At 30.3% G+C, this 12,046-nt stretch overlaps 1 protein-coding gene across 1 annotated transcript in view; it reads right to left on the reverse strand.

The window, feature by feature from the left end:
• The window catches only part of LOC129954073 (protein tipE), a 181,265-nt gene that overhangs the window by 49,786 nt on the left and 119,433 nt on the right, over positions 1-12,046 (reverse strand). The window lies entirely within an intron of this gene.

Consider the following 12,046-nt stretch of genomic DNA (forward strand, 5'->3'; position numbering starts at 1 on the left):
GACGATAATGGTACAATCTTCAATGCAAAAGGTTCCTTCTTTTGACATACCGGTCCAACAAAACGTCCAAGGGTATTTTGTCCATTTTTAGAAAGAAAGAGAGTCGGGCGCTGTCCTGGCTGGAAGGCTGGATGGCTGGATGGGTATTATGTAGAACTGATGATACTAGGGATTTATCCATATTGTTTGCACATCATATTCATCGATTTAACCGATGGACGTCGTTTGAATATAGATTGAAAATTATTATTCAAGGATGCTAATGGCTGATGTGTATCCGTATCTTTCTATCGTTTAAAATAAACGAATGATGCCTAGATACATATTTGTATTATTTTCCGCGTTGTTTAAGGTTTGATATTTTTTGTTTTGTTTGTTCTTTTATTTATTATTTTGTTCAATTTGAATCAGCATAATTGAAGGATGGAAGAACATGTATCGGGAGTTTAGGTATAGGTCGCATGCAAGCGAAAAGGGGAAATAAATTGGGGATAATATCATTTATAGAAAAGAAAAAAAAAGTTTTCTTAGTTCAAGCCAGGCAAAAACAATCAAAGTTAATGAAGGTTGCAAACATAGCATTGATAATGATAAGAGCGGATCCAAATTGGTTTGGGTTAAGTTTATGAATGAAAATTTAAATTAATAATACAAAATTGGGAAAGTAAATTTAATGTTTGTTTGGAAGGAAGGAAGTCGCATGTCTATAAGATGCGATATTCATATTGGCAACGAAGGGAATTTTGTGTGTTGGGCTTTTGGGAGGGTATTAAATTAAATAATGAAAGGTTACTTACATACTTCTTTGAAAGTTTACGGAGGATTATTTGTTTAAATATAATTATCGAAAAATAAACAAAGTACGAAATATTTAAGCTGATATGCTTTGTAGACACCTAACAACAACGCGCGTGGACAGTTGGGACAAATGCTTTGAAAAATGAGAACAATATTTTTAAATTAATATGGTTGCGTGTATACGCTTGAACAACGTGGCGACATCATTTTGAAAATCATGGTAACGTTGCGTAATGTTGCAAAATGTGTGCGAAAATTGCGTACGGATTTTGGAGGAAGAGAAGGACCGTAAGCTCGGTATGTTGATTGTCTTGTGAAAAAAGTGAAAGAAACTAGCATCCTCATCGATAAACCAAGAGGTGAAAACCAAAAACAGTGAGTACGCCTGAGAATATTACTGCTGTCGCAGAAAGTACGCGTGGAGCGGCATCAACATCAATTCTCAACAGTTTGAAATTTCGGAGACATCGTTGAGACGAACTTTGCAGACCTTGGTATGACGACATACAAACTTTTTAACTTCCCATAAGAAGTGATTGTAATGGGTCCGATTTGTCAAATTGAAAATTTTGACATTTTTTAACGTTTCAAGGTCCCTAAAGTCGAAATAAAAGATTTTTAGACAGATGTCTGTGCGCGCGTGTGTATGTACGTTCGGTCGTCCGTACGTCCGTACGTTCGCGACGTTTTTTTTCGTCCACCATAGCTCAAGAACCAGAAGAGATATCGATTTCAAATAAATTTTGTTATACAAATAATAAGGCAGAAAGATGCAGAAAGGGCTCTTAAGACAATTGCGTGGGTGGTTTTTTTACCATAGCAGTTTAAAAAAAAGGTGAAAATTTTGGTTAACCCTAAATACCTTACGAACCAAAAACGCTAGAGACTTGAATTAAATTGTATATAATAAACTGTAATGTGATACCAAACAAGTATGTATATTTTTTTGTAAAAATTCCATTTAACGGTTTTTTTGGGATCGGGTCAAAATTCTGGCTTCAAAATTCTGCTTTTCAGAATTCTGCTTTTTTAACGAAAATTCTGCTTTTCAAAATTCTGCTTTTTTTTTTGTCTGGTTTATAAAATTCTGCTTTTCAAAATTCTGGAAATTTATATTAAAAAAACATCTGCTAATTCTGCTTTTTTTTTAATAGTATATTTATTAACGGAAAAGTCAATTTAACATGGTTTTTGTTACAATTTTAACAACAAAAATCAAAATTTCGTCTTTTAATAATTATAAACAATAACTGAAAATAGAGCAAAAATAACAACAACAAAAACAAAATGTAAAAATAATAACAACAATTAAAAAACGAAAATCAAATTACGTTAAAGTGGAGAGATTAATATTTTTAGCAATACGCTCTAGATAACCTACATGGCTGAGATCTGTTCTCTTTTAATTATTCTGTTTATTTGTTTGTTTTTCAAGGAGAGGATAATTTTACAAAATTCTGGAAATAATAAGTATAAGATTTTTTTATTATTTCCAGAATTTTGTAAAACAGAATTTTGAAAAACAGAATTTTGAAAAGCAGAATTTTGAAAAACAGAATTCTGAAAAGCAGAAGTTTGAAAAGCAGAATTTTGAAAGCAGAATTTTGACCCCAACCCGGTTTTTTTTATAAATCGAAAAAACTGAAAAAAAAAATTTGTCACCTCCAAAATTTTAAGACTAAAATATGATTTCATCTCCAAAACAATTTTGTACAGCGAAGAATAATGTTTTAGAAATTTATTTAAATTTTGAGAAAAATCAAATTGACAGCTTTTTACAAAAAATTAAAACCTAAAAAAAATTAATAAAAGTTGGTACAAATTGATTTTCGACTCAAATATCTTTTCAAGTCTTTGAGATATTAGCTATAATTTACTTTTGTCTTTCAAAATATATTGTTGTCAAAATTCAGTAACATTTTGAAAAAAATAGAATTTATAGTTTTTTTTTACAAAAAATTAAAAACCAAAAAAAATTAACAAAAGTTGGTAAAAAATGATTTTCGACTCAAATATCTTTTCAAAAATTTGAGATAATAGCTTCTTATTAATTTTTACTTTTAAGAAAAATTGTTTTCAACATTAGAACAAAGTTTGAGAAAAATCGAATTGACAGTTTTCTTACAAAAAATAAAAACCTAAAAAAAAATGTATAAAAGTTGGTAAAAATTGATTTTCGACTCAAATATCTTTTCAAAAATTGTAGCTTTTGGCTTCAAACTAATTTTGTCTTATAAGAAATATTGTTTTCAACATTCGGTAAAATTTTGAAAAAAATAGAATTGACAGTTTTTCTTACAAAAAATAAAACTCTAAAAAAAAAAACAATACTAAATCTTGGTAAAAATTTACTTTCGACTCAAATACGAGTAGCTTTTCAAAAATTAAAAATATTGGCTTCAAACTTATTTTATTTCACAAAAAATATTGTTTTCGATATTCAGTATTTTTTATATAAAAATCCAACAGCCAGTTTTTTCAAAAAAATAAAATCTACAAAAAATAGTACGCAAATTTGGTAAAAATTGATACGAGTACATATAGACAAACTTTTAAGCAAGACAAATCGACAGACGGGATGGGAAGTTATCAGTGTGGGTAGCATCTCACCCTCTTTTTGGGCCTGGGATCGACTTAGAGTGGATGCCGATTTTGCCAAAAATATCATTTTCATATTGGCGGGCATTTAAACAAGAAAAATTGTCGCATTTGAGGCACAGAAAACCCGCAAGCAAGCATTGAAAAGCCGATACACCCAAAACGATTCACTGTTCGGTAAGGATTTTGGTTCTGAGGCAATTTTTCTTCGAAAATGAGAAAGCAGTGGCCGTTAGTCGGCAAATCAGACATAAGCTAAGTGTAACCATTCAGGAAATAGGCACAAGTTGCAAAAAAAACGTTAGATGGCGGACCCTTTATTAGTACTAAGTTTTTAAATTTAATCGAAATTTTCCAAAAAATAGGTTGGGATGCGACCCACACTTATAACTTCCCATCCTCTCTATCCATTTCTCTTGCTTAAAAAGGTTTGTAGGTTTTTAGGTTTTGTTAAAAAATTTGTCAGTTGAATTTTTCTTAAAAAATTTATTTAAGAAATATTGAGAACTGAACATCAATTTTTACCAAATGTTCGTACTGTTTTTGTAGATTTTAATATGTTGGATTTTTATTAAAAAAAAACTACTGAGTATTGAAAACAATATTTTCTGTGAAATAAAAAAGTGTGAAGACAACATTTTTTATTTTTTGAAAAGCTATTTGAGTCGAAAGTAAATTTTTACCAAGTTTAAGTATTGTTTTTTTTTTTAGGTTTTTATTTTTTGTTAAAAAACTGTTTATTAGGTTGTTCTCACATTTTTTTAATAATAAACGGGCACTCAAGCGGTTATTAATACCCTAAATATGTTAAAAGTGTGAGCTCTAGGAAAATAGGAAAGGATTAAAGAGGAAATTTTGATACACATTGGTCTTAAAGTTTTGAATATCAAAATGATAAGGAAAAACAGAGCTGTGTAAAGCATTCCACATTCTCGATGTGCGGTTAATAGAAGAATCTCTATGCTTGACAGTACGTCCGAAATTGAGCTCAAGGTTAAACTGATGTGCATTCCTCGAAGTACGAGTATTACGGCTGAATTGTGTTAGGGGGGGAATGCAACAAAAATAACGGTAGAATGGATCCTGTCCAAAATACTTATGCGAGTTATATTCAAGTTTTGGACGAATGAAGGCTTTTTAAATTACAGCCAGATCAGAAGGGGTTTTTTATGTCTTGCACCGTCGGAGAAATCCTAAGCACCTAGCAGCATTTTTTGCAATATCGAATATGTGATCATTCCATTAGAGGTGATCTGTGATATTTATACCGAGTACTGAAAGTTGATCAGTTTCCTGGATGCAAGTGCCGCTCATGGATAGCGGCATCGGGGGTGGGTTACGCTTTAACGACAGGAGTTTTCGAAGCATTAAATTCTACACGGTTTTTGATTCCCCATTGTAAAATGCTGTCAAGATCAGAATTTGATGAGCTGCCGTTGAAGTTCCACATCCGAAGGACAAGGATGAGAATTTAAAAACGAATATGAAAAGCTGAGGGTATTGTCATCAGCGAAACAATTTAGTGGGTTAGAAGTTTCAGACAAAAGATCATTTATAAAAATAAGGAAGAGCGTCGGAGACAAAACGGAGCCCTGGGGCACACCAACATTTATTTTCTGAATATCAGATTTGAACCCGTCCAATACTACTTAAATTGAACTGTCCAAAAGGTAATTTATAACCCAACGAAGAAGGAATTCATCTAAACCAAAAGCACGCATTTTCGATAAGAGAGCTTGGTGCCAAACTCTATTAAATTGAAATATCAAGTGCAATAATCTTACTTTCTCTGAAACGATGTAAAGATTTGTTCCACTGTTTCGGTGAGATAAACCATGAGATCACCAGTGGACCTATTGCTACGAAAGCCATACTGCCGGTCATTAAGAAGCTTCCGTTCTTCAAGATATTTCTTAAGCTGATAATTAATCAGCGTTTCCATGACCTTGGAAAGAAGGGTGCTATTGGATAGGATGATTCGCCTTTTTTATTGACAGGCTGTACAATTGCTGTTTTCCATCCGCTCAGAAAGAGACCTGTAGAGTAGAAAAGATGGAAAAGCTTACGCAATGGGTTTGCCAGTGTTGAAGAACACCTTTTCAGAACAATAGGGGGAATACTATCCGAGCCAGCGGATTTGTGTATGTCAAGGTCTCTCAGTACTCTTGGAACTGAACGAGTGCGAAAGAAGATTCGTCCCATAGAATCGTTTACGCTCTCAAGAACAGGAGGACTCATGACACTCTCCGGTAGCGTCATCGATCGAGTTTAAAACCAATATCTCTGAGTTTTGATAAGATATTTAAGTCGAAAATCATTGTTTACCAACTATTATTAATTTTTGTAAAGGTTTTAATGTTTTGTAAAAAAACTGTCAATTCGATTTTTCTCAAAATGTTTCCAAATATTGAAAACATTTTTTTTTTTAAAGATGAAAGTAGTTTGAAGACAATGTCTCAAAGTTTTGAAAAGAAATTCGAGTCGAAAATCAACTTTTAATAACTTTTATTAAATTTTTTGTTTACGTTTTTATTTTTTGTAAAAAAAACTGTCAGTTTGATTTTTCTCAAAATTTTACCAGATTTTAAAAAAGTTATTTTTCGTTGCACAAAATAGTTTTGGAGATGAAATCGTTTTTATTCGTAAGATTTTCGAGATGAAACATTTTTTTTTCAGTTTTTTTGATTTATAAGAAACTTGTAATTGGATTTTTTTTCAAAATAATACTGGTTCGGTATCACGTTACAATTTATAACATAAAATTTAGTTTAAGTCTCTAGCGTCATTGAAAGCCCTTTTTGCATCTTTCTGCCTTATTATCTCTACTGGTTCTTGAGCTATGGACGACCAAAAAAGGTCCAGAACGTACGGACGTACACACACGCACAGACATCTTTCTAAAAATCTTTTATTTCGACTCTAGGGACCTTGAAACGTCGAGAAATTTTAAAATTTTCACTTCGACAATAACTTCCTATGGGAAGTTAAAAAAGTTCCAATGTCCTTTCATTGCAATTGCCAGGCTTAAAATATTGTTAATTTTTCAACCCATTTTCTTTTTTTTAATAACGCTTATAAAGAAAGGTATGCCACTTTCAAAACGAATATTTTGGTGTTAACTCTGTATAACGATATTGCTTGAAAACAAACCTAACCTAAGCGGAATACCTTTGTTTTTTGACCATACTTCAAGAACGATGTACCAACTTCAAAACAAATGTTGTTTTTTTGGAGACAAAAAACATACATCGTAATCACAATCCATGTCCTTGATTTGATTTGTGTTATTAATATATTTACATTCATTTTAAGATTAGACGTCAATAAACACTAGAACTTTGAACATTTAATCAAAATGATAACACAGCGAGCTCTTCAAACTCCTCTTTCACTTTCAATTCGCTTGATAACAAAATATCTATCCCACTCCTCGTATCTTGTGTTTTTGAGTTTTGTGTACCTACCTCTCTGCTCTATTCGTTGATCAAAGGTCTAAAACGCAAATATAACTTAAGGAAAAATATATGCAATGCATATTAAAATTGACATGTGTTGCCGCTAGTCTTCCAAAAAGTCCAACAAAATAAATACTGCTAACAAATATAGAAACAAATTTAAAAAGATTTTGAGACAAGCATAAAATACTTCCTTTACAAAACAGAATTACAATTTATAAGAAAGTGTTTCTTCGTAGCATATTTTAATAGTTAATACTTACAATTCGTGTATTTAGTAAAAATGTCGAAGAGGCAGCTCATTGATGTAAGAAAAATATTACAATTAGTTTCCTAAATTGTATTACATTATGGTCGACAAGGGTTTGTTCCTGGCAATAAAAATGCACATTTTCAATTGGCTTTGATAGCCTTAATTCAAATCCGACTTCAAAATTACTCTATCTTTTAAAGTTTTTTGAGATATTCCTTTCACATTTATAAGGCCTTATGAGGCTTTAACATTAATGAAGCAGTTTTCTTTGGCGATTGAATTCGTGACGGTTATCGAATTCCATGATCCGTTTCTTCAAAATTCAGTTAAAATATTTGTAGTACTTTATAAAGTTCTTTAAGAAGTTCTATGATTTCACGTTCTTCAAATTAATCATAAAGAAATGCTGAACTATTCATGGAAAACAGTTTTCAACAGAAAAAGACAAAACGGATTGAAAGTAATTTTTGTTTTCATAACCAATCCGTCATCTAAAAAATTTCATTGCATATCAAGTTTTTGGAATATATTAACAATACTTTACATTACGGCAAAAATTAAAAAATATACAGTTTTAATTTTATAATTTATTTATGAATGATTTTCGAACATTTATCAGATAAGTAAAGTTGAAATTTCAATAGAAAAGTGATTCTTTCAGGTCATTCGAAAATATATTCCTAAATTTGTTTGACTTGGAACCTAGCCAGACATTTCTCACAGATCTACCTTTGATGGGGATTTCCGGTTTGCCATAATTAGTAACCTATGAACAAAGTTCAACACTTCCACAGGGTTCTCAAGTTCTTGAGTAAGTACATTTATGCTTAAACAAAGGTCCATTAATTCTTATTTGTTATTCAATTACAATTGACAGTTTAAGCTTTAAATGTAAAATCGTGTTTTGAACAAAATTTCATTGGAAATACTAAAATAAAGAAAAAGTGAGTTATAACTCGAGTGCTAAGATCCTATTCCTTTTTTATATTTGGTAAAACTAGTGGTTAGTAAAAGTTAAGCTCTCATCAAAGTACAGGATTTGGTTGCGCATAGGATGTGTTGATGTCGTTGATCCCATCATATTTCAACTACCGGCGCAACGTTTCAATCTATATGTTGGGAACAATCTGCGAAAAGTAAAGATACATGCTGAGACCCTCTGTAACAAAGGAATTTCTAGATGACAGGAAACAGTATTGGCCCGTCCACTCATCTATCTTTGAATTTTTTGAAAGAATGGCGTTGGTGATAGAACATAAGTCACATAAGAAAGCTACTTTTAGTTCTCAAAATATGCCTGTTATGATACTTGATATAATGGAGTCGGTGTGTTCGGTTTTTATTTAGGCCTACATACGTCAAACACTTAGCTTACCGAATGGTTGTATTTAAGAACTATAATATTTCAAGAATTCAACCCACAAAATAAAAACAGCAATTTATTCAGAAACTAAAAGTTCATCGTTCAGGCGGAGTTTGACGGAGTTTAAAAGTGAATGGCCGTCCACAGCCTGCACACAAACCAAAACAGAGAAATCTACTTTGGGTGCCTTGCACCTTATGGGAGAAGTCCGAGAGACTTCCTCGCAAAAGGTTAAATGTCACCTCTGTTCAAGAGCAAAAGACATATAAACCAGATCCGACAGTGATAAAACAAAAAAAGTTTTCTTGGTGGACCCCAGGTCTATGAATTATTTCCAAACAAAATTCTGTTAAAAGTCAATGGTCATAAAAACACATACAATTATTAGAAAATTGAATTTCCTTAACTAATTATTATTAATCCCATAAAAATTAAATTAAAAATAAAAAAGTTAAAAGTATTCAAATATGATCTGGGGTAATTTTGAACCCCATTACGTAAAGAAGGTTTAAAAATATATGAATAATGAAGAAAAAATATTTGAGTGTTAACAGTAGGATTGTTTTTTCCATGAACACTGTTTATTTTAATAAATATTATTTAACGAAACGCATATATGAACACTAATGATGGTTTTTATTTATTTTCATTTTGATGATTTTAAATCATATTTATTAAAAGAAGAATAATGTTGAAAACGGGTATTTTTAAAATCTTAGCAGATACTTTAAAGCAAAGTTCGGATTTGAAGGATTTGAAGTAAGTAGTTGGTAGAGGAGCTTAATACAAACATTTTAACTATATTGAGGGGATTGGTCTATCTCGACTATAGTTTAGGCGAGAGGGACAATTTTGTAAAAATTTACTTAAGATCTAAAAAAAAATAATTTACAAAACAAAAGACAACAGTTGTTATAAATTTGTTTAAATTAAGTTGTTTCAAAAAACTGTTTTTGAAATAATTGACTTTGAAGGCAAAATTAATGAAAAAAATAAAAAAAAAATATCACATGATTATAAACACCAATGAAGAAGTGCATATTGGCTACAGAAATGACCTTGAAGAGTTATTTGCAAAACTATGAAAGTATTGAATTCAAGGTTTGTTGAAAACGAGGCTGGGATGCGACCCACACTGATAACTTTTCATTCCGTCTGTCGATTTGCCTAGCTTAAAAGTTTGCAGGTTTTCATTTTGGGTTAAAAAAGTTATCAGTTAAATTATTCTTAAACATTTTAAAATTACCAACAATATTTTTTATATAAAAAAAAGTTAGGTTAAAAATCTAGTTTTGTTAAATAGATTTTTAGTCGAAAAAAAAATGTTTACCAATTTAAGTAGCATTTCTTAAATTTTTACAAATTGGACAAATGAAATTAATTTGAGAGATATCAAGAACCGAACATCAATTTTTACCCAATTTGCGTACTATTTCTTGTAGATTGTATTTTTTTATGGAAAAAACGGACTGTTGGATTAAAAAAAAACTACTGAATATCGCATTTATTTGCTGTGAAATAAAAAAAGTTCGAAGACCACATTTTTAATTTTTGAAAATCTATTTGAGTCGAAAATAAATGTTTGCCAAGTTTTAGTATTGTCTTTTTGTTGAGTTTTTATTTTTTGCAAGAAAACTGTAATTTCAATTTTTCTCAAAATTTCACTGAATGTTTAGAACAATATTTTTTAAAAGATAAAAGTCGCATTAAACCAATATACCAAAGTTTTGAAAAGATATTTGAGTGGAAAATCAATTTTTAAAAACTTGTATTAATTTTTTTTAGGTTTTTATTTTTTGGGAAAAAAAACTTTCAATTCAATTTTCCTCAAATTTTGTACGTATGTTATTAACAATATTCGCTATAAGGTAAAATGAGTTCGAAGCCATACTTTTAAATTTTTTAAAAGATATTTGTGTCGAAAATCAATTTTTACGAACTTTTGTTAAATTTTCTTTTAAGTTTTTATTTTTTGTAAAAAAAACTGCCAATTCGATGTTTATCAAAATTTTATTGAATGTTGAAAACACTATTTGTTATGTGTTTAAATTAGTTGCAAGCCATTATCTCAAATTTTTGAAAAGATATTTGTGTCGAAAATCAATTTTTACCAACTTTTGGCAAAATTTCTTTTAAGTTTTTTATTTTTTGTAAAAAAGGTCCATTTAATATTTCTCAAAATTGTACCAAATGTTGAAAACAATATTTTTTATAAGATAAAATAAGCTTGAGGTCATAATCTCAAGGTTTTAAATAGATTTTGAGTCGAAATTCAATTTTTACCATCTTTGAGTATTGTTTTTTTTTAGGTTTTTATTTTTTATACAAAAAACTGTCAATTTGATTTTTCTCAAAATTTTACCAGATCTTGAAAACGTTTTTTTTTTTTCGTTGCATAAATTTGTTTTGGAGACATAATCATTTTTTATTCGTAGAATTTTCAAGGTGAACATTTTTTCGATTTATAAAAAACCGTTCATTGGATTTTTTTTCCAAAAATAAACTGGGTTGGTATGTTACAATCATTGGTTCGTAAGATATTTAAGGTTAAGCAAAATGTTCACCTTTTTTTAAACTGCTATTGTAAAAAACGGCACGAATACGATAACTTTGGCGACAAGATATAGTAACGGTTTTTGGTAGAGGGGCTTAATACAAACATTTTTAACTATGGAAGGGGGGGGGTCTATCTCCCGCCGTTTAGGCGTTAGTGGCAATTAAAAAAAATATATACATTAAATTGAAAAAAAAATAATTAAAAAATAACGGTAATACTAACAATTAAGTTTTATACCTTTCTTTAAAGCCAACATTTTTGTCTATGAGCTTGTTTTTAAATCATGTCAAAACTATGCATAGTTTTTGAAAAAAATAGTTTTAAAGTCAAAATTTGTGCAAATTTTAAAAACAAGCTCATAGACAAAAATGTTGGCTTTAAAAAAGGGTATAATGCTTGATTGTAAGTATTACCGTTATTTTTAAATTATTTTTTTCCATTTAATGTATATATTTTTTTTTAATTGCCACTACCACTTAAACGGCGGGAGATAGACCCCCCCTCCCATAGTAAAAAATGCTTGTTTTTAACTGTTCTATACAAATCCGTCATCAAACTTTGTCGCCAAAGTTGTCGTACTCTCCCCTAAAAAACCACCTAAGCAATTTTCTTGAGAGCCCTTTCTGCATCTTTCTGCAGACGGCGAAAAGAACGTCGCGAACGTACGTACACATGCATGCACAGACATCTTTCTAAAAATCTTTTTTTCGAGTCTAGGGACTTTGAAACGCCGATAAATGTCAAAATTTTCAATTTGACGAATCGGATCCATTACAATAACTTTCTCTGGAAAGTTAATAAAGACTAATCACTGACAATTTTCAAAAATTAAGCTATATGCTAAAATTATTCATTGTACTTCGCAAAATCATCGTACAATTTATTTTTAGTGGATATTTTGAGTCTTAACGTAGCCTTAAAAACCCTTATTTTTGGTTGTTCTTAGCATTTTTCACAGTCACATATTTTAAAAACCTGAAATGATAGAACAATTTTAAAACAATGTTGGAAATAAAGACATC

This window comes from Eupeodes corollae, chromosome 1 (assembly GCF_945859685.1).
Source record: "Eupeodes corollae chromosome 1, idEupCoro1.1, whole genome shotgun sequence".
NCBI classification, from domain to species: domain Eukaryota; kingdom Metazoa; phylum Arthropoda; class Insecta; order Diptera; family Syrphidae; genus Eupeodes; species Eupeodes corollae.